General features: G+C 48.6%; 2 long non-coding RNA genes across 12 annotated transcripts in view; one reads left to right on the forward strand and one right to left on the reverse strand.

Moving 5' to 3' along the window:
- The window catches only part of LOC137852466 (uncharacterized), an 85,768-nt gene that overhangs the window by 24,459 nt on the left and 35,566 nt on the right, over window positions 1-25,743 (reverse strand). For 7 of the 10 annotated variants that reach the window (XR_011093864.1, XR_011093865.1, XR_011093859.1 and 4 more), the window contains 3 exons: window positions 17,718-17,790; window positions 7,338-7,413; window positions 721-778 (listed from right to left, as the gene is read on the reverse strand). This is a non-coding gene — a long non-coding RNA (uncharacterized lncRNA). Of the gene's footprint in view, window positions 1-720; window positions 779-7,337; window positions 7,435-17,717; window positions 17,791-25,743 lie in introns of all 10 variants that reach the window. The other 3 variants (XR_011093867.1, XR_011093872.1, XR_011093866.1) reach the window with 2 other exon arrangements.
- LOC137852507 (uncharacterized) overlaps window positions 12,810-25,743 on the forward strand; it is a 62,108-nt gene continuing 49,174 nt past the window's right edge. Inside the window, exon 1 of one of the 2 annotated variants that reach the window (XR_011093892.1) lies at window positions 12,810-13,049. This is a non-coding gene — a long non-coding RNA (uncharacterized lncRNA). The remainder of the gene's footprint in view (window positions 13,050-25,743) is intronic. The other variant, XR_011093891.1, reaches the window with a different exon arrangement.

The following is a 25,743-nucleotide window of genomic DNA, read 5'->3' on the forward strand; positions in this document are numbered from 1 at the left end:
AAGCAGCAGTTATGAAAAATAGTAGGATTATAGCAGAATAGTCTGAAGATTAACCACCAATGTCATGTTGTCATGAAAAAAGCAATCATACTACTAGGATGCATGATGGGAATTATGCCTTACAAGGCATATTAAGGAATGTTTCCCTTCTGTTTGGCACAGGTTGTATTGCATACAGTTTGGGCACCACGCATCAGGAAAGATGTGGTAGAAAAGTAAAGTTGTAAGAAAGGCTGGGAGTCAAGAAAAAATAAATTATTCTCAAGCCATTTCAAGTCAGGAGAGAGAAGAGACAGCAACGGGCTTAATCTGCATCAAAAGAGATTCAGGTTACAATGCAGGCTTGTTCACCTAAATTGTACATGTTAAACAAGAGTTTTCTAAAATGACTTAGCACTGGAGTAAACCACCTCGAGAGGTTCTCAGATCTCCCTTACTGTAAGTATTAGACAGCATGAGTCAAATATCTGTAAGTATTAGCATATGAGTCAAATATCTGTTAAGGAGAACACAGGTATATTTCCTTCTGCCTTGTTCAGAGGGAAGGAGTAGATGAGCTCAGATCTGCTCTAGCACTGGTTTCAATATGTGAATATGGCACATCTTAGAGACACGGACACAAAAATATCGCTTGCCTTTGGCTAGAAGAGTGGCATATACAGACTTAAAACACCCTGACTTATTTCATTCTTCTAAATAACACCATCCAGTAATACTTACCTGCTCTTAAGACAAAAACATTCTTTTAAGTGGCCACATTTTAAAAATAGATGACAGCCTGAACATAAAAAAAAAAGACATGTATGTAAACACACATCAACATTATTGTTGAATGTGTACATGCAAACTGAGCAATTTTGTCATTTACTGTATAAAATTCAGACTTGTATTTGCAGCCATACCAATTACCCAGCATAGTAAGTGCATGCATACTACATAGCAAGCAGTGATACAGAGCAGTGCATGTGATTTCATGCGGTGGTTTTGCATCTTTTTAAGCTGTCTTCAAGCTCCCTGAAACAAAGATAACAAAGGAAACTTCCCAACATGAACAAATGAAGCAGCAGCATCTCTGCCATATGTAAAGATCACTTTCCTTTTCTGCAATGCCTTCCCTGTAGCATGATGTTAACACAGACCCAGAAGTATGACTTCATTCTTTGATCTTTTCAAAACAGATGGGCTGGGAGATCACCATGAAAACTGCAGCTTCTTAATCTTCTAACATAACTGTTAAGACCATGTACCTTCTCAGAAACCATGCCAATCATTTGCACTGAATTAAGGCATTAAATTTCAATGACTCCGGCTCGGGGTTAGAAAAAAATACCTTGTAACTTGTTCTAGAAGGCCCAAGCATATCCCTACTATTTCTGTGGTGTCCTATGGCAACCTTATGGAGCCTTCCAGTGAAGCAATGTTCAGGAGGAGGAGAAGTATAAACATGGCAATTCACATTTTAAAGCCAAGTGTTCTTTTGCATTTGTGTGGGCTTCACCTGCCTTGCCGCAATAAATTATCATCTCACTGTTACCTATTTCTTAAGAGTTTTCACCAATTTTTAGAATTCAGTTAATTTTCCAGTTCGATTTCACATCAGACATTCTTATCTGTATCGTAGCACCTTGGGGAAAAATCCAGTGTAAATGGTGTCACTCATGACATCCAGACTGCTATACTTGTATACAGTACACATACAATGCCTCTTCTATGAGCCTTGGGAAAATCCTCTTCAAAATTTTTGGTTAGCACATTGGCTTTTTATATAACAAGCCTAAAAGAGAAGTCACACGTGCCACCAGGATTTAATATCTGTGACCTTAGAAATTAACAAGGTCATCAGATCTATCAGATTACAACAGAATTCCAGCGCTGGTTTAGGCTTCTATAACCCCTCAAACAGCAACACAGAAGCCAGCAGACACAGGGCAAGCACCATCAGCTGGAGCTTCATCGGGGACATCATCCACATCCACAGCACAGCCAGGTTAGCTCTGTCTTCTAGCTCTGTCAAGAACATGCTCAGGATTTGTCTACATAAGGCACTCCAAAAAAATTAATCCGGATCAACTAAGTGAAGTAAACTGTTATAAACTATTATATTATATGGGATATAGTATAGTGTATAGTACATATATAGTATATACTATAGTATATACTATATATATAGTGTGTACTATATGCTATATGCTATACTAGATATAACTATTATATAATTGGATTTAAATTTTGTATAAGTATTGTCTACACAAGTGTTTAATACTATTCAGTATATCTGCATTAGAAATCTATTGAGATTAACTTCCCTGTCTCACGGAGATGAGTTTTTGATGCCAAGAACTCCAACAGTGGTAGTTTCCTAATAGGAGCTCCCTACTGCGAGCCATAAAGCTTTCTTTTTTTTTCCTTAAGATTTTTTTAGGGCTAGGGCTCTACGTAAACCCACAATTCTTAACTAGGTGACATGAGAAATGATGGCAGTTCTGAGAGAAGTGATATATCCAGCAGACAAGAAGCTCATCCTTGTATATGAGGTTATAATAGGAGATGTCTGGGTACATCAGACTTTCCTAAAATTGCACCTGATGAAGGTTTTGTGGAGGTTTTTCCCCTCTTTTCAGAATAATCAACAGAGACCAGAAGTGACTTGTGTGACGTGTGGACTTTGTGCATCTGACACAAAAAGCAAAAATTGCGTAACATAACTTTAGACATCTAAACCAGAGGTGTCTGCAGATGACCTGACAGATCACACTGTATACGAAAGAGTATTTCTGGGTGCAATTCCTCTCTAAATCAGATTACGAGTTACATACTCTAAGTATGTGCTTCTCTCCCCTGACTATAAGGAAGTGCAATGTGAGATGAGGAGTCACACTGTACACCTCTGAAGAGAAATTATAGCCCACCAGGAGAAATAAAGCCCACCAACTTTTCCATCAGTCTAATCGTTGTTGCATCTTGGCATGCCCTGCCACGGATGATCCAGTTAATGACTGCAGGTTTCACATTCCTGGAGGTACCACTGCCCACGCTGTGACACCACAAAAGCTTTGCCAGATGTTCTTCACCTCGTGAGCCCTGCTTCTCCAGTATGATTTCAGCCAGGCTGATGCTTCCACTCATAGGCAGCGCCTTCACCTGAGGCCATAGTTCAGCAATTGCTGCTGCAGGCCTTATAAAGTCCTGAATGATGTGTAGATAGCCTATTTTGGATGAGACTAGGTGGTGACATACTAATCTAGTTTCCTTCTGCAACAGGATAACAGATGGGAGAAGCAGAAGGTGTCATCTCTTGACTGTTATCAACATTGACATGTATTATTCTTCTACCCAAGACAGAGAACACAGTTTAGAGGAAACTCGTACACGATGAGTACAGACTGGCTGGGAAGTCAATCACTAAAATCATTTATCAACAATGAATTACTTAAGTAGAAGGGTGTACAGAGTAAGTTTGGAGCTTCTCAATATTTCCATTAACAACCTGGATGATGGAAGATAAAATACATTTATTTGTTAGAGCAGATAAGTCTGAGCTAATAGAGCTTGCCAGCTCTCTGGAAGATAGGACCGAAACTCAGATTATTTTGACAAATTGGAGAAGCAATCTTAAAAATAGGTGGTAAATTAGTAGGGAGATAGACCAAGTTCTGCACTTTCACAGTGTACAAACACAGGCTAGGCAAGAATTGGCTCCATTGGCATCGATTGCGCAGGGATGCGATGTGAAATCTCCATCCCTGGACATCTTTAGGAACAGGCTAGGTAAACGCCTGCCCAGCAAGACAAGGGGTAGGGTGTCAATGGGAGAGGCTCAACGATCTCTGAGCTCCCTTCTAAGACTATTTTCCAGGATGCAGTCCTTCTGCATCTCCTAAACTTTTTTGTTGGGAGTAGTTGCGTTTAGAGGAATTGTACAAAGACCAGCAGTGCTCATTCAGCATCCTTGGAGTTGAATGAACCTGAGCTTTTTAGCTGTTATAAATTCAGTAAGTCCGCTGGTTCTCAGAGTTCACTGCACTAAAGCTAAGGCAGTTAGACAGCCTGCCTTTATAATGCTTTCACTGAATAAATTTGCAAAGCTGCTACCTAGAGCCTACATTAATGCTCAGTACCACTTTGTTAATTTGGAATCCAGATCTGGTGACTGATTTAGGAAAACAGTTCAGCTAATCCCTAGTGAATAGAAATCCCCAGCCTAAAATTGTATGGCTCACCAGATTCCCACACGTGCGAATGCAGCAGCTGCCTTGCAAAGGGAAGTTAAAATATCGAGTACAAACTTTAGGGGGGTTTCACGTGACGTGCCTATTTTCCTTCCTCGGAGATCCAGGGCTCCAAAAAGCAGGAGCGGAGACAATCACCAGCTGCACAAGCCCACAAAACTTTCACAGAGGACAACCTCCGTAGTAACGTGGCAAGTGCACAAATGTATTCTAGAAACCAGTTCTGGCAAGAGAACGTAGATAGAAAGTTAAAAACCATAATTCTGCACATTAGCCTTGTCTCGTTTCTTTAGTCAGCAGACACAGTTAGTGCACATAGCCACAGGACAGCAATGATCTATCTATTTTCAGCTATACTCATGTAATTGCCTTCTGCATGATAAAACAAGTTTCAACAGAGCATGATGAATAATAATTCCTCAGCTGGAGCTCCTGGGAACACATCCATCGTTACGGGAAGGCTCCTGTGCAGATTGCTTCCTGCCTTATACGAGCCTCTCAATTGACCTGTTGAGCTCTGGGAGACAACTCAAGGCCCCTTTCCTCACCCAAACTTGGTCTGAGCTGGGCAAGGGGATGATTTTCCTGGGATGCTGGGACACTAGATGTTGTACCATCCAAATTTAGAAGGAATAGATGTAAGGAAAACAACTATTGTAATTATGACTACAATGAAGCAGGATATTCTTGTCCATTTACTTTCTAGTAAACATATGTTGCTATTTGCAATGAGACATCTCTGATATAATACCTAAGGGGAAAAAAAAATAGGCCCAACATCTAAAGGTACTCAGATACTTACCTCTAAGAGTAACAGCTAAACAGGATCCTGATGCCCAAGGATCCCAGATAACATTAGGGGATCTGGGCCTACGGTCCCAAATGAGCTACTCAAGCAGCAAATAATTCAAGATGCTCTCAGAGGGGCGAGAGTCTGATGTGGTAACTTAGGGAACGTTGCTGAACTTTCTGAATTAGGTGTTGCGGGTCTGTTTCCTGAAATCTGTATCAGAGACAGCTGATGCCTACCAGCAACAGTTGTGTAGTACATATGGAAAGCAGGATAAAACCAGACGAAGATGTGTAGATTGTGTTAACTGAGTTACGGCTTTTGTAGCATCACATGTAGGCCAGCCACTCACACGAGCTGCAATAAAAGGCACGCTGCATTACTGAGACAAGGTAGCTACTCTGCGATGAGCAAATCCCTTCCGAATATCGTCTTACACGGGCATGCTTTTAATAACAAACGAGACTTCCTCTTCGTATAACATTTGGTAATTTTTATCTGTCTTGCTTGTATCCTTAGGCCATTGGGCTATACCATGAGGACCACATATTGTAAGCACACTACAGCTCCCCGTGATCACCGTAGCTTAATGGCTGTAGTGAGTCAGGCGGCTTCTGGACTCCCAGAAAACGATCTTACAAGCCAAGCAGGCAACACACGAACAAGAGCAGGGTGTAAAAGCTGATAAAAAGTGTTAAGAAGTGGTACCTCACACCATGCTTAAGCACTGGACATTGCTGGCAGGAGCTGGCGCTGGAGCAGGAGCAGCACCACCACGTCTACACATCACAAGGCTCCCCGCAAACGCACACACCTCATTACTCAAACCACTTTCATTTCTCTTACGCAGATGTATATTGGAGATACTGAACCAAGTTTCCCTGTGCACTAGCCCTTTAGTACACTAAGTGGTTACTCCTCTCCAAATTCCCCCTGGAGCACTTATTGAGGCGGAGAAGAAACAGTAATTAATCTATTAAAATGAGGAAATGTAAATTCAGATGTATGCAGAGCAACGCTTCTTCTCTATTTACTCTTAATTTACATCCTGATGAGTCAAATTGCCACCGTTACATTGCCAAGTCAAATAAAACCCACTGGTGATTAGAGTTGCTCTGCGGGATTGTACAGCGTACACGTCTTTAATGAATTTGGTCCACAAGCATATGGCCAAGGATAAACTGCATTTAATACCTCTGAGCAAAAGTAATGATGAAAACAACTCCCCAGAGCCTTTCTGAGTGTGATTTTCAAGCTGAATAGTGATGTCTTTGATACGATTTGTGTGATAAATCTGAATTATTCTCCAGGAGCCGTTGTCCCCCGCTCACACTCCCAGAGCTCTGGAGCTCTGAAGGGCCGCTGCTGGCATGTGAGCATTGGGGTTTGGTTTTCTGATGGCTGTTTTTTCCCAAAAAAAAAAAAAAAAGTTTGGGGCAGTTTTAATTTTTGCCCTTTGCCTTCATGTTTCCAGCTCCCAGGCCAAGGTGTGGGGCGGAGGAAGGGGCTGCTGCGCTGCGCTGCCTGCCGGCGGCTGACCCAGAGCAGGGGAAAGGCTTAAAAACAACATAAAAAGGGAGGAAACCACAAGGTGCACTCGGTGCACTTGCAGAGAAACCAGGAGGGGCTGATACTATCAGTCATATCTTCAAACTTGGGGCAAAATATTGATTTTTACATCCAGGAGACGGGGAGAGACGGACATCCCACGGGCAGACAGCACAAGTGGGAGGCGGTGGCTGCCTGCAGCCAGCCCTCGGAGGGGTCCCTTCCCCTTTCCCTTCCCCTTCCCTTTTTCCTTCCCCTTTCTCTTCCTCTTCTTCTTCCCCTTCCCTCCCCGTTTCTCTTCCCCTTCCCTTTCTCTTCCTCTTTTTCCTTCCCCTTTCCCTTTCTCTTTCCCTTCCCCTTTCTCTTCCCCTTCCCCCCAAGACGCTGAGCACCAGGACCAGGGATGGGGGCTCAATCCCCCCTGGGCTCCCAGCCTGTCCCTGCGCTGTCCTAAACCGTGCCAAGATTGTCCCAGCACCTTCCAAACCCTGTCCTAACTGCCCCAGCACAACCCTAAATTGTCCCTTCAATTCCCAGCACAACCCTAAATCATCCCAGCACAACCCTAAAGCGTCCCAGCTCTGTCCTTGCCCCTCCGCAGCCCCCCTGCGGGTGCCACCTCCCCCCTCGGTGTCCCCCCGCGGCCCCATACCCGGCGAGTGCCACCCTCGCTGCGGGTGTCGCCGTGCCCGGGGACATCCCAGGGCCACCGCCGAGGGGACAGGAGCGAGAAAAACCGGGGAGGGGACACAGGTGACCAAAATACTGACCCGCAGCAGCATTTGGAGAGGCACCCGGTGGCTGCAGCCTGGAGAGGGGGGGGACAGCTTTCACCGCTCCGGCCGCCTGCGAGGGAAAGATAAGAGGCTGGTGCAGAGGAACAATTAAAAAAAATAATAATAATAAATTACCGAGAAGCCCTAATTCACTTGAAAGCCGCTGCGACTTTGCCAAGCCGCTCGTCCCGCCCGGCGCAGGGGAGCGCCGTCGGGGGGCGCGATGGGGACCCGGGGGGGACCAAAAGGGGACCCCGGGGACACCGAGGGGAGGGGAGGGATGACCCAGGGAGGGACACGGGGGACACGGGGACATCGGGCACGGCAGGGCTGGGGGCTGAGCGCGGCCCCCCCGGGAGCCGGGCAGCCGGCACCAAGGGCTGCCGAAACGGCCCCAAACGCCGCGCCTGGCGCTTTGGGATGGAGAGGGGCGAAAATGACCCGAAGCGAGTGGCAGCCCCTGAAAGTTTTGTTTTTAGGGCTTTTTGGGGGGTTGATTGGTTGGTTTTTCATTCTTTTTCTCGCTTTCCAGGAGTTACGCTCGCTGTCCCCGGCTGCCCACGTCCTCCCAAGGCACCACAAAGTTTCCTTTGGGGAAACCCCAAAGCGCCGCGGCACCTCCTCGCCCTCCCGACCCCCAAATCCCCAAACGGCCCCGGTGGCAGCCCCTAGCTCCCGGCCCCGAGCCCCATTCACAGCACCGGGAGCAGGATGAGACCCCCCGCCCCCCCCCCTCCCCTCCCCGCACAAGGACGCAACCGAGTCAAACCCCAAACCCTTGGAAAAGCAATTGTTCGTTGTCTTTTTTTTTCCCCTTTTTCCCCCTTTTTTTGTTTTCCCGGAGATATTCCAGCCTCTCGTGACTCTCCGGAGTTGGCTGCGTTTGGGGTTTGTTTGTTTGTTTGTTTGTTTCTGGTTCGGTCGTTGTTATTTTTTTGTTGGTTTTCTTTTATAGGGTGTTTTTTATTTTGTTTCCTAATTGCATCGTTTGACCTCCTGCTCCAAGGAGGGAACCCGTCGCTCCTTCCCGTGCGTTAAACAACTCCCCGTGTGCCGGCAGAAAGAAAAGTCCCGGCAGACGCCCGGGACGCCGAGGATTTGCATTTGGTGGTTTGCTGGGTTTTGGTTTTTAATGACGGGGTTGAAACCCGCCGAGTTTAGGTTGTGCCCTAAAATAAGGCTTAAACGCGGCCATCTGCAGCGCTCAGCCCACCTCAGCTCGCACCCAAATCTGCGCCGAGTTGGGCGAGACGCGAACCGGGCAGCCCCGGTGCCCCCGGGGGCGGCACTGGGGACGCCCGAAATTATAGGGTCGGGACCATCTCGGTGGGACAAAACGTCCTAAAACGGGGCGCTGGGAAAGCTGCCACCGGGGGGGTGCCCCGGACCTCGAGCCCGTCGGGACGGGCAGATTTGGTTCTCGTCGCCGGGAAGGTTTTGGGGTTGGGGAACGAAAAGGGGAGAGCGGGTTCCCGGAGGTAAACGGGGAGGAGCGGGGTGGCCGCGACCCCACTGCCCCGCTCCGCTCCCCGCGGCCGTGCCCGGCTTGGGGCCGCCGGGGGCACCCCAAAAGCGGAGCCCCCTGCCCCTGCGGCTGCTCGGAGGGAACGGAGGATTTAGAGGAAAAATAGTCGCGGGGAAAATAATGAGGAGAAACAAGAAAGAAAGGAAGAAAGAAAAGGAAAGGAAGAAAAGGAAAGGAAGAAAAAGAATGAAAAAGAAGGAAAGGAAAATAAAGAAAAAGAAAAAAGAGAAAAGGAAAGAAAGAGAAAATGAAAGAAAGGGAGAAAGAAAGAAAAAAAGGAAAAGAAAGAAAATGAAAGAAAGGGAAAGGAAAAAAAAATCAGGGAAAAAATAACAAGTCGTGGCTGGGAAACCTCCCTCCAAGCCCAGGTTCTTGCATTTCTGTAGGGTTTGTCGCTGTTTGCCGCACACATCCTCCCACGTTTTAAAGCCTCCCCTAATTTTACGCAGCAGCACCGAGGCTGCGGCTGACACTTTCCAGCTACAGCGGGCAAGGAGAAAATAAATAAATAAATGGATAGATTTAAAAAATAAATAAATAAATAAATCAATAAACCACCTCAATTCAAAACAACGATTTTGCCCTTAGCCGGCACCCAGTTTTTTGGCTCTTACCGTCCCGGGATTTTCGCTCAGCCTCCGCAACACCCCCAAAAACCGCGCTCCGTTTGCGCAGCCCCGCAGCGAGCAGCCGAGCCGGCCAAAAGCGAGGCGATTTGGGGAGGGGGGAGCCAAAGGGGGGATCCTAAAACCTCGCAGGGATCCGTCGGAACGAGAAAAATTAATAATAATAATAAATAAATAAATAAAAAACTTTTGCAAAAGTTTTTTTGCGACCTGGCCGCGCACTCCTGGGGCAGGCAACGGAGCCCGGAATAACGATGCTGGAATCACGGCGCGGAGAGTTTCCAGAGCGAAATGGGTTAAAAAAATCATAATAATAAAAAAGAGGAATAAGGAAAAGCCCTAAAATCTGCCTGGAGGTGACTCGGGTTTGCTGCGGGTCCGACTCCGCTTGGACGCGCGGAACAGGTTTGCTCCCTGCGCGGTTTTTCCCGAAATCCGGCTTTTTGAGCCCATTTCGGGAGCGCTCCCAGCCCGGGGCTCCGGGGCCCCGGCTGGGATTTGGGAGGCCGATGGCGACCGGGGGTGCTCCGGGACCCCCCCGGCACCGGGCTAGCAAAAACCCCAAAAGAAAAACCGTGTCCCCAGCCGCCCCCGGCCGCTGGAGGTGCGGGCACGGCGAGCCCGGCACCAGAGCCCTTCCCTCACCCCTCCCTCACCCCCTTCTCCTGCTCAGATACCTTTTTTTAAAATTTATTTTTATTATTTTGTATTATTTTTACTCCTTTCCCCTATTTCCCACCCCCAAAAGCCGTCCCCGCGTTGCCTTCTCCCCGCAGCTTGGGAGCTGGGCTCGCACCGCCGGCTCTCCGTGCCACCCCGGGGAGGGATGGGGGATTTTTTTATTTATTATTTTTAGGGTTTTTTTTTGACAAAATCGAGCTTTTTTTTTTTTTTTTTTCCTCCACGTGGTGACCCAGCGGGGATCCCCCCCCGGCTCCGGCTGCCGGCAGCTCTGTAAAGCAAAGCGTGTATTGGGAAACGCCGCTCGGGACCCGGGAATTGCCGCCCCGACCCCAAAAAACCCGCAGCCCCAAATCCTCCCCGCTTCCCTCCGAAGGCAGGCTGAGCCCTGGCCGTTTCGGGAAAGTTGTTAGGAAGCAGGATTTCATATCATTTCTTTCTTAAAAAATAGCGTTTTTTGGGGGGGGATTGCATCCGATCTCTCCATCCCGCTTGGAAAGGCGCTGAGCGGCTGCGCTCCGCCGCTAAAACCCTACAAGTTGGATGGGAAGGTTTTCCCAAAAAATCCCCTTCTCGCAGCAGAGAGCGCCTGTGCCCCCCAAAGGCGCAATTTGGGGTCACTTCGCCCCTTTTTGTCCCCGCTTTGAGCCGCTCAGCCCCTCGGCAGGTTGCTGGGAGCTCGGAGCCGTGCGAGGAAGGCAGCCTGCAAGGAGCGCAGCCCTATAAAGCACCCCACTGCCTGGGGCGGGAGGCAGGCGATCCCTTTCGGCTGCTCTTTAAGAACTTGGGGGAAAAGAGAGAAAAAAAATTGGGGAAAAAATAATAAAAAAAGCCATGTGGGAAAGCCTCCCGCTTGCTTTCCTCGGGAGGGCAGGCGAGCCGCTGTGCCCGTCCTGGAAAAGGGGGAAAAAAGGGAAAAAAAGGGGGAAAAAAGGGAGAAATAGGAAAGAAAAAGAGCCGGCGGCGCTCCCCCGAAGGCAGAAACGAAACGGCCGGGACGAGGCGGCTGCCGGGGAGAGGAGAAACCGGGGGAGGGATGGGGATAGGGATATGGGATGGGGATAGGGGATTGGGATGGGGATATGGGATGGGGATTGGGATGGGGATTGGGATGGGGATATGGGATGGGGATAGGGATGGGGGATTGGGATGGGGATAAGGGATTGGGATGGGGATAAAGGATTGGGATGGGGATAAAGTATTGGGATGGGGATAGGGGATGGGGACTGTATGGGGTTGGGGATGGGGCCGCCTCCCCAGAAAAGCCCCTGCCGAGCTCCCCTCGGTTCCCCGAGCCGCACGGAGCCCCCTTCCCCGCAGCCCCCCAGCCCCTTTGCGCCCCCCCTGCCGGGCTCCGGGCGCTCCCCATGGGGTTTTACTCACTCAGCCCCACTCCCCGGGCCGCTGCCTTGCCTTATTTCCTCCCTTTCGCCCCTTTTTTTTTTTTTTAAGTTTTTCCCCCCCCTAAAAAAAAAGCGGAGCCGTCCGACGAGCGGCGCCGAGCGCCCCGGCCGCCTCCCACCTAGGCGATTTTCGTTCTTACACGTTTTGGGTTTTTTTTTTTTCTTTCCTTTTTAACCGGAGCAGGAGGGGAAAAAAGAACAAAAAATAAAAATAAAAAATCATAAAAATCACCATAAAACCACCCCCGGGGCTCCGCGGGGGAGCCGTGCCCGCCGCGAGTGGGACGGAGGAGGCGGGGAGAGAAAAGGGGGTCGGGAGGCGGGGGGTGAAAAGGAGACCCCAAAAAGGGGCTCCCCCAAAAAGCGGCTGCCCCAAAAAAGGGTGCCCCCAAAACTCTCCCCCTTTGGGATTTCCACAGCCGCCGTGCGTGGGCCGGGGGCGTTTTGTGGGGGGAGGGCCTGGGGTGCGAGGCCTGGCGCTGGCACTTTTTAATTCTCCTTTTTCCCCTTTTGTTCCTCCTCGCCGCCACCTCGGGCTCCCCGAGGCCCTTCAGAGGGGCGCCCAGCTTCTTCTGGGTGTCCCCACCCCACACCCCAAAACCCCAAAAACCCCCAAATCCCTTCCCCTTAAAGCCCGGAGCCGGCTGCACCTGCGAGGGCCGCTCCCTCCGCAACAGGTTCGTCCCTCCCCCAGCCCTGAGGCGGGGAGGGGGGGGGGGGGGAGGAAAAAATCCTAAAAAACACTAAAAAATAGGCAAAAAAAAGAAAAAAGGGGGGGCCAGCGGGGCGGGGCTGCGCCTGGAGGAGGAGGAGGAGGAGGAAAAAGAGGAGGAGGAGGAGAGGGGGGAGCCCGGGGTCACGCCTGTGGGGTGTGTGTGGTGTGCGTGTGGTGTGTGTATGGGGTGTGTGTGTGCCGCCCCCCCCCCCGGCCAGCCCCAAGTGCCACCGCTCCGCCTTCCCCTTTTCGCAACGTTGACGCAATCTATAAATAGTGGAACAAAAGGAGCAACTTCCTCGCAGCTTTGCTGAAACGGCACAAAAAAAAAAAAAAAGAAAAAAAAGAAAAAAAAAAAAAAGGCGACCGGAGAGGGGGGGGGGGGGTGAGGGGGTGAGGAGGAGGAGGAGGAGGAAGAAGACGAAGAAGGAGGAGGAGGAGGAGGAGGAGGTGGAGGAAGGGGGGGGGGGGGGCGGGCGGGTGGGTGGATATTTTGATTTTTTTTTTTTTTCGATTTTTTTTTTTTTTTCCCTCCGGTTAAAAGCCGGAGCCTCCCTCCCCCCCCCGCTACTGGGAGCGGAGAGCTGCGGGGTTCTCATTCTCCTTATAGGATTTTTTTTGCTATTATACGATTCTCCTTTTTTTTTTTTTCCTCGCTGCGAGAAGCCGGCAGCAAGGGGGGGGGGGGGGTCCCGTCCTTGTCGCCGACCCCCCCCCTCGCCAACCCTACACGCACACCTCCCCCGGTCCGTGACAGTAAGTGCCGGGGCCACGCGTGGCCGTGGGGTGGGTTTTGGGGAGGATCGGGGTGATTTTGGGGCTGCGGGGGGGACGCGTTTGGGGAGGGGGCAGCGCGGTGCGGAGCGGGGAGGGAATTTGGGGGCGGCGTGTGCGCGCACAGGGGGGGTGGAAGGGGGTCGTGTCGCGCGCGTGTGTGTGTCTGTGCCCCCGACCCCAAAAAAAAATAATAATGGGGGAACACGGGGGGGGCGCGCGTGTCCCGAGCGGTGCCAGGATCGGTGCGGGCAGGGGCAGGGGGAATTACATCATCCCTATGGGGGATGCTGCCTCCGCGTGCACGCGTGGGGAGGGGGGGGACAAAGCGCGGGGGCGCGCCTCCCACCCCAAATTTCCCCGCGCCCCCCCCCCCCCACAGAGCCGGGTCGGGGGAGGGAGGGGGGGGGGGGGGGAGATGCGCGCTCCCGCGGCAGCCGCGAGCGCGCCGCCGAGTGTTTACAGTGTTCACGCCACCGGCATTGTGACGTCACTGAGTGACAGCCCGCCTGGCCAATCGCGCGCGGCCCCGCCGCCCGGGGCTGCCCGCCAAGGCCCCGCCGGCCCTTCCGTTGGCGCCCCGCCCACCTCCCGCAGCCCCCCTCAGAGGAGGGGGCCCGGGGGGGGGTCCCTGAGGGCGGCCCCGTGAGGGCGGCCCCCGGCTCCCGGCCCCTTCCCGTTCCCATTCCCTGGTCCCGGTCCCGGTCCCGAGCCGAGCCCCGGGCTCCGCTGCTCGGAAAGTTAGCGAGGGGCTGAGGCGGGCTGCTGAGGCGGCAGTCACCGCTGTCCCCCGTTTTGGGAGGGTGTTTGTCTGAACCCCTTTGTAGGGTGCCTGCGCTCACAGGTCTGCCCCGCTGTAGGATCTGCACCTTCACACTTCTGCCCCCTTGTAGGATGTGTACACTCACAAGTCTGCCCCTTTGTAAAATACACAGTTTGACGGGTCTCCCCCTTCACAGGATATATGCGCTTACAGCTCTCCCCCTTTGTAGGATATACATCCTTACACCTACCCCCCTTTGTAGGATATACATCCTTACACCTACCCCCCTTTATAGGCTATATACGCTTAGAGGTCTCCCCCTGTGCAGAATATTCATCCTTAATGGTCTCCCCCTTTGTAGGATATCCATGCTAACAGGTCTTCCCCTTTGCAGAATATCCATCTCTACTGGTCTCTCCCCCTCTATAGGATATATACATCTCTACAGCTCTCCCCCTTTCTAGGATATAGACACTCTTAGCTCTCCCCCTTTGTAGGATACCCACATTTATAGGTTTCCCCCTTTATAGGACACACACATTTCGAGCTCTCCCAGTGGGATACTCAATCCCACCCGGGTGCATCCGCCTTCCCCGGGCACAGCCCTGGCGGCACCGTCAGCGACGCCGCGCTCGCTGCTTTAACCGTGTAGATCCTTACACTTTTTTCCATTATCCATAATTAATGGGGCAAAATGCGCTCGTTTTGTTGTCGCCAAACCCCGCAAGGGAACAAATGCGCGCTCTGGAAGCGCCCCGCCAGCCCTCGCGTTCACGCAAGAGGAAAACAACCCATGGAAAAGAGCGGGGCCGGGGAGGGGGGACAGGACGGAGATGGCAATGAGCCCCCTCTCGTCCCGAGGGCGAGAAGCTGCCATAGTAGGGTCGCAGGTCCTGACACCGGGATGTGAGGAATCTGCTGGCTGTTCCCCGAGGGGCTCGGTGTCTGCATAAGCCAGCGGGGGGCTGGCCAGCGGCTGAGGGCTCCCTGGCTGCGCCGCGAGCTCTCAGGATTTTGGGAAAGTGGTTGGGAAGGGACGTGGCTTAGGGGTAGGGGTGTGGGGAGCACGGCCAAGCTCGGCCACCGCGATCTGAGCCTGTGTGTACCCCAAATCCTCTCTGCTCTGCAACGCAGGCCTGTGTGTCAGGCTCTGCAGACCTGTCGCGCTCCCAGAGACGAACAAATCTCAATTCGGCATCCCACGTGTAAAGGGATTAGCGCTCAGCAATCAGGAGCATGTTTTCCCTGTGTGATACGTATGCCCTAAGTGAAGCCGTGGGTGGAAGGAGGTCCGTGTGTGAGCACACACACCCAGCCCCATCTCCTCGCGTTACCAGCCCCTGCTGTTTTAACTATCAAAAAGCATCGGAAACGAGAGCCGGATTAGTAGGGTACAGAGAAAAGTGAAACTACCTTAATTCACCGGGAGGTCAAAAGCAGTGCCTAAGTACACCCAGGGTGTACTTTTACATCCAATACAAGTGCTTTTCAGGTGTGCAAGATCAAGATAATGTTTTGCAGGTCTTACAGAAAATATAGCTAGTGTATTACTAATGGATCTAAGTCTGTTTTGCTTCAGATTGCCTGAATTACAGACATGAGCACTTTAGCATATGATTGTCTGAACGATCACTCCTTTCCCTTCTCACACTTGAGAAAGATTCTCGGTCACCTTCTGCTCCAGCATTACATCTGGGACCGCTCTGGCTGCACCACGTGGTGGTGTCTGATAGTTTTTTCTTTTAAAAACATAATTCTGTCCTCTGTCCCCCTGCTCTGTCAAAAAAACGCAGTCTCGTGATTCCCAGTGATAACGAGCAGTTCTCCCTGCTGACCCTAAAGGCCTCGGCTAGGAATTGCCAAAGCTTTCGTTTAAAACGTAAAGCACATTTCTCAGCCATAAAGGGTGTCCTGAGCTCACACTGGGAAACGGGACCGATACGGACAGCGCGGTCTTCCTGGTTTCGGCAAGCAGGCACTTCCAGTGTCGCTGCCTTTTTGCACAGTAGCACTTTAACAAGCAGCAGCCATGCATAACTAACAAGGCTGCAAGTCCACTTACTGCTTTTCAGAAGCCTGGAACCCGGTCCTAAACGAGCAGAAACTGCTCGTCCGCTGTGTGTTGTTGCTGCCATATGACAGAAGTGTGAGCAGCGAGGAAGTGCAGTGGTTATTCTCGGTGGGCGAGACACGGTGGGAGAGGAAAAGTTTTAAAACATGGAGCCTGAGGCGCAGAAAGCAAGCAGCACAGATCTAGCTATCCTTTTATAGTCACTGTTGTTTTCTGGAAAGGGGGAAAGAAAAGAAAACTCTCCCTTCCTTCCAGCAGCTAGGCAGGGGTGGCGTGACCCTCCTAGCTGCAGACTGATAGCACTCTTGGAGAAATCTTTATGTAGCTTTCATTTCTAGTAGCTGGAAATGAGAAGTATCGTTTTCACCAGTTCCTTCTCCTGTCGCTGCTGCTGGGTTCTGCTCTTACCTTCTAGTTATACCGAGGGATGTCTAACAGGGCAGTTTTCAAGTTTAGCATTAATGCTTCATAAAAAGTAGTATTTTTTTTTTTTTCAGAAAAAAAATTAAAAGTATTTTAGTGGTTTTGATGAATATTTTCTCTATGTACAGTTAATGTTCTTAATATGCATAACTGGTATTAGCCAGGCGGGGCATTACTTTAAAATGTGTGCTGAATGTGTACAAAAGAGACACCTAGCACAGACCGAAAATGTACTCTCAGCATATATGAGAGCTACAAATATATCTCAAATAAGATTAATGCAAATTAAGAAATCAGTAGTGGATTGTCAGATGAGAAATACACACCTTAGACTGCACAAAGAATTAAAAAATAAATATGCTGAAAACTGGGTGACACCAGCTGGCAAGGCAGAATAGCGAAACAACTGTACTTTTTCAGGGCTCTTAATAACCTTGTTTCTGGCTGAATGTGGTATGTGCCTGAACATCCTTTCTTATAAAATAATAAATTTCACAAAGATCCTACTGTATGACAGTGTACTGACTGGCTGTCACAACTACTGACTAAATATTAATTTTGGTAGTCTTTCCAAGTTAAATCTATGAACTACTATACCTGGATAACTTCTAAATCGCTACCCGCAAGTGAAACTCCAGTAAGCCACTTTTCTGACTTGCTTATTGTCTGTCCTTGTTTGTAAAGGGTTGTTTAGTAACTTACTTTCACTTGACTTTTTTTTTTGTGTGTGTGCATTTGTTGGTTAGGGAAATATGAGATAGTCTCTTTTGATTTGGAGCTTAGCTAATTTTAGCTTTATATTGCTGAACGGTGAGATAAACACTGAAGACTAACAGTCTTCAGGACCTCCACATTACTGCAATCACTTCAGTTTCGTAACTCCTACAGATTTTTATCCCTTACAAGCATTAGAGCAATGATTTACATACCAGCGAGGGAAAATGAAAACGAGGAGGAAGCTCATTACAACCCTGTACGTGTACTCAGTTTCTCCTAACACAGACTAGATTAAACCTGGCCTGTGCCACAAGAACTGTGAAGGGGGAGAGCAAAGGGTCCTTCCTGATAACAGCCCTATGCAGTTAATGCTCTTTTAACTCAACGGAACAAACCAGACCCCAAATTTGGAGGGAAGGAGGATCTGGGCTACTATTCCTTCAGTTTTGCTCCTCACCCCCACCCCTTGAGCTGTACAGAAGGGATCAGGTTGCACTATTTTAGAAGCTGGTGCAGTATGCACGCTTCCTCGGTATATGGGAGAGCTCGCTGTAGGGACGCACGCTGCTTCACATCACCCTTATCAACAGAGCTGAGCCCTCAATTCCCCTGTAAATTCCCCTGCAAGCGTACAATATTTTTAGCAGTGTATACAAAGATTGTTAAACTAACTTACCTTTGGCACGTGGCTTTGAAAGCTTCACGTTTGACACTAGTCATTAAAAACCATACTATCAGCGCTGCAAAACCTGTAAATATATGGAAAAAAAAAAAAAATCAAGTGACTTAGCATAACTTCCTGAGCATGCTTAAAGACTCTAGATTGGTTAACACATTGAAAAATATCACTGCTGTCTCTTTCACCCTGCCACCTCAGCGCAGATTGCTTGTTACTGTTCCTGCAGACATTTCAAGTCACACCATGCAGCTGATGTTAAATCTGTAGCAAGGTAGAGGATGGATTGTGTCTGGAATGGGAGCTCAGGTTAGGGTTGTAATCCTGTCGCTGTACCTGTCTCCAAATTTCACCAGTGGCTTTTTGATTCTGAGATAAAGACAATTAAAACTGTGCTAGGACTGATCCTAAGAGACAAAATAATGCTTAAAGGATGCTCCAAAGTTACATATATTAAGGTTAGGAAGAATCATAGAATATCTGAGTCGGAAGGGACCCACAAGGAAAAATCTAAAATAACCTAAGACCTGAAACAAGTATTTCGCAAGACTGTGTTTACTGTTTTTTTCAAAATACAGAAGTCATTGTTCCAGAGGCAGGGTGCGTAGTTAACAGTGCCTTACAGAGCTCCTCCAGCCAGGAAGATCTCCCTGAAAGGAGTTCTCAGGCTGTGACACATCTCCACAACAAGGAACTGAAAACCAGGACGATTGGGATCCTTCATGGCGGCTCTGAAGACCTGACTAGGAAAGGGCACTAAGCCCCTTGTATCTCACCTAGGGAAGGAGCTGTAATACGTGACCTTAACAAACAGACTGGCAGGTATCTCGTTTGAAAGCAAGAACTGAAATACTGACAGGTTGTCAAATTTCCTAGTAGCCAACCTGTCCTTTTCTTATGCATGGAAGTCGTTCTAGAGGGAGAGGCTGCTGGAAATATGCACCTGAAAACAGAGGCAAAGATAAGAAGGCTCATGGAAGACGCTGAGTTGATGACCAAAGTCTTCATCAAGACTGTTACCCTATTTACTTCCTAATGCTGTGTAGATGAAGGAATCAAAGCCCCCAGGTTCTCTTGCAAATCCCAGGGATCCTACTTCTCTGCACCCCTGAGGTTGTACGAGCCCATATCAGTGCTATGCTGCCTCCCCCTTCCTTTTTTTTTTAATTAATATATTAAAAAATCCCATTATTTTTTACGTCTTTCTACATCCCTTCTTGTACCGAGAAGTTTCTTATACTTGAGCAGACGTGTTAAGATACAAGGAAGGTTGTAGGAAGAGAAGGTTATTTCAGGGAGAGCCTCGGCTGCTTTGCAGAAAAAGGAGCATTTTATTTCGTGGAAAACAAAACCTTCAACCGAAAGAGACTGATGTTTATATTATCACTAAAACTTTTGCTGAAAGGGGAAGAAACAGCGACTGCAGACAGTGGTTCAAAAGGAAGTTCTGTTACAGTCCAGACCAAAAAAATTAAGTTCTTACAGTGTATAAAATATGTAATCAACGCTGAGCTTCTGCGCTTGCCTTAAATACCGAGCTGGGAGCGTGGACTGCTCCGCTGCTCGTCTTTAATGTATCCACCAGCCGTAATGCTGGAACCTATGCAAGGAGATAATTCAGACAAAAGCATCCATCGAGCAAAAAACTGTGATATTTGTCCAGTGAAACTTCTCCAGCTCTAACAAAGACACCATTCAAAAAAAAAAAAAAAAAAAGGCATTTCAAAGAGCGCTGTAGATGCTGGACATCGACTGATTCTGGAGTTAAAGTCAGACATCTGCTAGCCAAAAGGAGGAATTCAAGAAGGAGACGCTTTCAAGTCTCAGACTTTCAAGTTGGAGACCTCCAGCCTGCACTTATCTATGTTTTCACACATCGCTAGCCGAGTTAGAAATACCCAGTGCGCAGAAGGAAAACAATCTCTATCAGCGCATACAGCACCGACACGATAAGGCGATGTTTTCCAAGCCTGGAGCAATTGTCGAGCAATTGCGATTCGTCAAGGCCACACGCCTGACACCCGGGGTCGTCTAACCTCAGGCCATCTTCCACCTTCTCCCCAGCTGGTCCCGGTGGCTCCGCTGCCTCTTTGCGAGCTGCCGGCGCTGGTTTCTCCTGCTGCCGGCACCGAAGAGCCCCCCGGGAGGCAGAGGCAGAGGCGATGGGTGCTGCTGCTGCACCGCCAGGGTTTATATTAGCAGCAGCTGCTTGGGTTTTGTTCCAAGACGAGCGAGGGCCTGTGTGGGTCAGAGGGAGCTCGGGGCTGGCCGATGCTGAACCAGGGCTTTCCGCCACGGGCTGGGTCCAGTCGGGGCTCGGAGGGCCCGGTGGCAGCTCTCAGGGCGCTGGGTTGTGTCTGGGAGTGCAATCGCCACCTTTAACTACCTCTTAAAGCAGGAAGACCCTGCCTCGCTCAGTCTGTTTTGATACAGCTTTAGGTCTGCATTGTTTTATTTTCATTTTAAAGGCCCTCCTTCAACTCAACATAGCCACTTCGCAAAACAGGAGTCTTCTTGCCATCCAAGCTGCTATTCCGTAGTTTTACAATTTTTACTTAATCACCTCCATAGCCAACCTCTGCTCCTTAATTTTTGCATTTTATGACAGAAGTTTTAATGGATTTTCTTTACTGCATGATTCAGTCTTCCAATTACAATTCATAAACTCCGTGTAGACGGAAAGCGGAATTCAATTAAAACGCAGCAGAAGAGCGCTTCTTTTTTTTATCAGTTCAATGAAATAACCTCAGATGCACATAACATGCAAGGGAAAGAATAGATTTCTCAGAACACGGTGCACTGAAAACTGATTTATTCAACAAGGCCTAATCGCTGCTAGCTGCTGAGCTGAAGGGATTGTTTCTGGTCAGCACGACCTGCAGGACGCTGGAACTAGTACATCGCATCCTCCGGCCGCTTTCATTCATGGACTCCAGGAGGAATTTAAAAAAAAAAAAAAAAAAAGGAAATTGCCTGCTTTTTCATCCCTCCGTGGATTTTTCTATTTCGAACCTATTAGTCATTCATATAAAGTAAATGAGTACATTAAAAGGGGGGAAAAAAAGCTATCAGAAGCAACTTCAGCGTAGGTTATAGGTCCGTGTGCTCTGCCAGCGACTCCCACCCTTTCAGTGGTTTGACTTTCTCTCAGACTTTGGCATCAGAAAACGTGTTGCATGGGATTTTTATTGTGTTATTTTAAAATTCTCTAATAAATTTAACATTAATACAGGCTGCCCTGCTTTCGTATTTAATTTTAAGTGGTCTTGTTAAAAGAGAAGCATTTAATTTAAACAAAATAAAGTAGACCTATAGAACTTATTAAACTGAGATTAATAATTCCGGGAGGCCAGGGAAGTAATAGAAAACGTGGATTCCTTCCTTTCCGAATTATCAGCCATTTATGCGATCGGCTCTTCAAAACAGAATGGGTTCCTACTGTGCCTGCTGGTGTACACATAAAGTTAAAGAGACAGAGCCCTGGCACAGAGGTTCGCCTTAATTTGCTCAACACCTGAGGTGTTAAAAGTAAAGCCAAACAGGAGAGGCTTTTTATTATTTTTTTTTCAGTAAAGCACTGGCTGTTCGAGTGCGGATTTACCAGCGCCAGGAGGCAGAGGGTGAAAGGATGCTGTGAAGGGCTCCAGATCCTCGCCTGTTCCTCCATCCCTTCCTGCTCCCCTACCCTTTAAGCTCTAGCTGCATTCACCCATGCCTGCCGACTGAAAATTGGAAGGAGCCTAAAGTAACCAGGGAACTGAACGTAAGCAATGCCGACCTTCCTCCCTGCTAAATATAGAGACTTCCCATCAAATCTCCTTGTCCTTCCTACGTGTCTCTGGAGGATAAACCTAGCATCAGGACAACTTCCCAAGTGGAAAGGAAGAAAATTATTTCTGATAACGTCCAAAGACTGTGACCCTGGCCTGCTCAGTTCTGAAACGTAACGTGCAGGTTTGGCAGCACAGAGCTGTGGCTTCAGTTTATTCGCTTAATAAAAAGCAGAATGAAATTCCACTTCCCGAGTTACTGTGATGGGAGTAACACTATCCCATGGTTTTTCTAGTGATTTTCTCACTCTTTTCTATGGTGGGCTCCCAGGCTTCCTCTCTGTAGTAGAGAGGATCTGAAGGCAAGCACAGGGAACAAGAGAAACCACTGGTCAAAATTACAGCGGTAGCAACGAGTTTCTACAGAGATAAAGAGGAAGAAAGTTTGGTTTAGGTAAGGGCACGATTAAGCGAGGAGAAAGAGATGAGGAAGAGGCCTTTTATTAACACATAAAACCTTTGAACCACAGCGTGCAGTTAGCACAGCTGGCACTGCAGGAACAGGGAGGACGAGGACTGCCTCAGGTTGGCTCTGGCTGGTTGGATGTAAAGAAGGAGAGGCCCTGGAAGTGTTTGTTTCACTACTGCACAGACTGGGCTGGTGGGCAGTGATTCATAAACCGACCTTACTGGAGAATATGAGAGGTCGGGCTGGTTGAGGCCGGGCCCGTTATCCTATTCCCAGCAGCAGATGTAGGCCGGTTCTCACCCAGGTGCTGTCCCAGCAAATAGCAGGACCAGGACAAGCACATCACATATTGTCCATGGGTCCTGGTACCCAACTTCTCTTAGCTCGGGTGGGTTCCTGAGCCTGACGCCATTTGGCTTCACTAGGTCCCTCTACCAAGGTTTTCTGCAGTCTCTCCGTGGATCCGTGTGGAATTCTTTCATCCAGACATCTTTAGGCAAAGGATGCCACGAGTGTATTTTCTGTGAACCTGCCTACTGCCAGCTTCATCTGATGCATCCTCCTTTTTGTACTGAGAATGCAAAAAGCTGATCCCAGTCCATCCTTTTTAATGCATCACCTTAAAAAAAATTATTGTTATTCTGAAGAAACGTTCGAGGGGTGCTGTAATTAAAGCCTGTGAAGTAGAAGCCATTGCCTCTGTGCTGGAAATCTTATTTCTTCTTAGCTCTACTGATCAGGCACCAGCCTACCCGCTCTCCGTGGCAGATGCTGAAGCTGCTATTGCACAGAACTCCTTCCAAGATCCCAGGGAACTGGAAGCTCAGCTGAGCACATTCGGAGAGAGAGCCACTCTTTCCCACTGTTAGGGAAGAGGCATTAGAGGAAAAGACGCAGTCATGCATATTGTGCTCTTAAAACCCCGCTGGTCTTTCTGCGAGCAGGCTCCGAGAGGAGAGTAGGGAGGGGAAATGAAGAGAAGAAAAATTGCCAATCGACAGGAACCAGCCCCGTGCTCCGAAAATCGCTCGCGAAGAATTAAAGCTCAGGGAACCGACGTAAACTTTAGCTGAAAACTGAACTAAAAAAAAATAAAAAAAGAAGATGAAGTAGTTCAAGCTTCCTCTAAAGGAGCAGGGCATTGTTTCTCGAGTTTGGCAGTAGACCTTAAACAGGCACAGCTGACATAACAATTAAAACAGCAGAAGCTTGAGAGAGTTTCCCAGTATTTCAGGAGGAGATTCATAGCCCATAGAGTACGCTCCCATTTTCCAAGGAGCAGGAATATTTCTCCAGCAGACGGGAAAGCCCAGTTTCTATTAGTAAAAAATGGTGAGATGGACAGGTGAGACCCGTTTCCATTCTTAGGTAAAAATACAAACAGAGCCTTTTACTGCAAGGCGAGGTATATGGTGTCCTGGTACAGAGGAAGATAGGCAGCTACAGCTGAAAAATGAACTCTTAGGTAAATTCTGAGAGAAATTATGCAGACTCCAGTCAATGTCAAAGCTCCTACACTGTCCAATACAAGATTTCACTTAGGTTTCACCCAGTCTTGGCTACAATCAGACTGGGTTTGGCCTCAGGATCTGATTTTATTTCCGAATATGTTTGGCTAAGTGGGTAAAGACATGGTGCTGTAAGTTTCACATGACCCAAAGACGGGTTAAAAAAAAAAGGCATCCACAACTCGTGCTCCTAGGCAGGTAAAAGGAACATTGTTCTGGGAACTGTCAGTTCCCCTCTTGCTACAACGGGGCACCTACTCGTGTCTGGCATGGACAAGCCCTCATTTAGGAGTCCCCACTTGATAAAGGTAACTTGGGAAGATCGGTCACTGCTGTTGGCTCCCTGCTGTGATGTGCTGAAGGTTAGAAAGGTTCAGAGCCTCTAACATTACCAGCTCTTACCCTAACCACTGCCTGGTTCTGCTTGGTTTAATTCAGAGCCGTACATCATAGGGAAGCTCCTGAAGATACTCTCGCCCCTTTCTGGCTTGTTGACAAAATATAATTATCACTTTGATTATCAGCACTTCCTTGGCAAACAAAACCAAGCGTACTTTTTGTTCAAGGCAGAGGGTCCTGACTCAGAGATGTTTACAGAGACCCCAAGCATCCCTTTAGCATCACAGAAGTTTTGAATATGAGCATCTCTGAATAGATTTGTCACCCTGATCCTTGGCACAGCCAAGATGTGACACGTGAAGACAACACCCTACCGAGTATCTGTGACTGGTTTGTCCAGAGTTTCATGAGAAGAAGACCTCTTTGTGTACCATAGCCATCTGATGTGGCATGTGTCAGGCAGGGCTGTGGTTTCAGTCAGAACATAGACAAAGTGCCGAATGTTTGGTGAGAGACTATAAACGCCGAGATGTTTTCACTTGATCTTAACAGATGACTTAGAAGTGGATTTAATTGACCTGTTGCCATCTAGGATCTCCCCTCTGGGAAGCAGAAAGCTCTCGATAACATGGTGTGTGACAGCAACTCCATAACCAAGTGTTACAAATCAGTGGTGCTGTTGTTTGTTTGTTTGTTTTTTAAGTCTGAGAACTTCTGATCCTACAGTTTCAGACCTGTGTGAACTGAATCAATCATCTGTGGTGGCACTGTGCTTCAGCTCTCTATCTTCTGAGGCAGGCTGCCATGACAACTGCTTTTGGGGAAGGCCAGAAAAATGCCCCTTGGCTCACCAGAAAGACTCGGAAGGGTTGCACTCTGCAGAGCAGACCAGCGTTCCTGCTAGGAATCTGCTGCACGGACCCCTATGTGAAAAACCAGACATCCTGCAGGCTGACAGTTCAAAATCCCTGAGGATTAGCGGTTGGTTAGGAGATTACGGATACTACTCCAGCCCGAATTTGAAACAGCAAATGAAAGTGCCGAGGCACTGCTGGCTCACGCTGGACGGCCAGCCCCTTCACCCTTCCTGTACAGAAAGCTGGAGGTACAGCAGGTTCTGTCGCTGATCTGCGGTGGTACGTTTGCTTCTGAAGTCAGTCATAAAAGGGAATCTATTTCTGGTGTTTATTGTTTCTGAAGGCTGGATAGCTTGGTAGAGAGTAAGAGAAAAGGCAGGAGTCACTCAGCACTGTGTGTGAGACGGCACTGGAGTTACAAAGGTGATCACCACCACCAGGGCTCTAAATACGTACGGTGCTCAGCACAAAGCCAGTGTCTATCGAGGTCCCTGCGGGGAGCATCCAAGCACTAAAACTGGTCTTTTCAGGCCTTGGACTTAAAGCACATGAATCAAAAATGCACCGTATTGCTGCTGAATCTTTTATCCCGTGCTACGTGCAGGGGCAGCAGCTCGTGCTTGGAATCACGCCTCTCCTGCTTCCGTCAGACTTCCCTGTCAGTGCGAGCTGACCGTGGCAACAGATGTGTCCCAGGAGCCCCGAATCACAGCTTGTAGGACACTTAGCGAGAGACGCTGCCTTAAAGCACAACTGGGGCTTTGCTCATGGAATTTAGAAACAAACTCATGTGTTTTTTTATCCTTCCTCCACTGTACGTTTCCTCTTGGAAAGAGGAAATGTTACGGTGGGACACGTACCTCTCCAGTAACAGCAGTGTCATAAACAGGTCCTGAAGAATCATGCTAGGGAAAATCTTAACCCCCGGTAACTTATGGCTGTTATCCCTACAGAAAGAGATATATCTAGTATGTTAATTGAAACCGTATTTCTTAGGCAGACCTAATTTACTGCATGAAATTAATTGTGGTATTGCTTGTAAAGTTAAAGGAATCGCACAGCACAGGTACTGCACCTTTTCCA

The sequence above is a fragment of the Anas acuta genome, chromosome 1, assembly GCF_963932015.1.
Source record: "Anas acuta chromosome 1, bAnaAcu1.1, whole genome shotgun sequence".
Classification (NCBI taxonomy): domain Eukaryota; kingdom Metazoa; phylum Chordata; class Aves; order Anseriformes; family Anatidae; genus Anas; species Anas acuta.